Source organism: Macrobrachium rosenbergii, chromosome 30 (genome assembly GCF_040412425.1).
Source record: "Macrobrachium rosenbergii isolate ZJJX-2024 chromosome 30, ASM4041242v1, whole genome shotgun sequence".
In the NCBI taxonomy this organism is placed as follows: domain Eukaryota; kingdom Metazoa; phylum Arthropoda; class Malacostraca; order Decapoda; family Palaemonidae; genus Macrobrachium; species Macrobrachium rosenbergii.
This window is the reverse complement of record NC_089770.1, coordinates 15,644,368-15,646,000: the sequence shown is the minus strand read 5'-3', so window position 1 is coordinate 15,646,000 and position 1,633 is coordinate 15,644,368. Positions and strand designations below refer to the sequence as shown.

General features: G+C 34.4%; 1 pseudogene; it reads right to left on the bottom strand.

The window, feature by feature from the left end:
- Positions 1-1,414, bottom strand: part of LOC136855099 (kin of IRRE-like protein 2) — a 38,241-nt pseudogene extending 36,827 nt beyond the window's left edge.
- Positions 1,415-1,633: the final 219 nt, after the last annotated feature.

Genomic DNA, 1,633 nt, shown 5'->3' with positions numbered 1-1,633 from the left:
TTAACGGGGCTGAATCTCTCGAATATTTAGGAACAATGATATCCAGTGCAAGATCTTTCGAGTTGGAATTTAGCGAAAGAAAAAAAAAAAAATCAAGCAATGGACAGGTGAAATAAGATTTGGAAATCAAATTAATTGAACTTGCATAAGGAATTAAGATTCTAAAGTATATACGAAAATAAGATTATTCGTAAATTTAGAATGATCTGTACTGCTATATGGACATGAATCCTTGTATGACAATAAAACCATATCTAAAAGATAGCGGGATAAAGTTAAATATTACATCATAAGGAATATTACAGAAGCTCCATAAGAAACAAGACAATGACTGAGTGAGATGGAGGTGGTTTGGACTTGTACCTCGCGCAACGCCTGGGAGAACAATACGTGATAGTGTCAGATGGGCTCCTGTGGGTATTAGGAAACTTGGAAGACCCAGACCAATTTGGATGAGAGCTACGAGAAGAAAGGTTGGAGAGGGGTGTAAATTGTGGAAGATAGGCCCAGGAGAGACATTAGAGATAGAATTTCACAGAGGCCTTGAAATATGCATATGTATATATATACTGTATATATGTATGTATATATATGTATATATAATCATGAAGCTACAAATGTCGCTTAATATCAAATTCACGCTACCTCGGGAATATCTCCGATGGAAAATTATCACCGAAGGTGAATTTATAAATGGTAAATGGATTTGTACTGCCGGGTCATGAACCCTCGACACAGAACTTATCCAGCAACTCCAGTCGACGTTACCACTGAGCTAAGTACCAATCCATTTATCACTTATAAATTCCCCTTCGGTGGAAATTCTCCATCGGAGATATTCCCGAGGTAGCGTGAATTTGATGTTAAGTGACATTTGTAGCTTCATGATTGTATATAAATGACGGTGTGACAAAAAATTTCATATATCAATATATATATATATATATATATATATATATATATATATATATATATATATATATATATATATATATATATATATATATATATATATATATATATATATATATATATATTGATATATATATATTGATATATATATATATATACACTTTTATTTTCATTATTGTAATCACAGTCATTTACCGTTCATCAGAAAATATTACCCGTCTACGTACCTCATGTCATCACGTTTTTTGAGTCGAATAATGACTGCTCGCACTATTGCATAAGAGTAATAAAATAAGTAGAAATCAGACTTTTTATAAAAGAAAAATCATACCAAAATACTTGCTAACTTAAAGGTAATTCTAAACCCACCATTAAAACAGATAGAAACAATTAAAATCCATATACACTAAAAATTTTCAGTCAAGCCTCTCGACGAGAAGGCTCTCACAAGTTCTCTCACTGAGCACAGAGCGCGAGGATAACACGCCCTACCATCTCGGCGGCTGGGAAAGAACTGAGCTCCAGTCAGTGAGACGGCTCGCATCACTTACCTTTATTTTTTCATTTGCGGCGCTTGGCACCCCTCCCTCCCTAACCTGGCGGTAATTAGGCATAAAATACCTGGCAGGTGTGCTTAATTTTTTTCGTATCACTCTCAGCTGAGACGTTAAATTCACGCTCTTTTAAGTGAAGCATTTCTTAAGAAAGCTGTTGAAAGTTC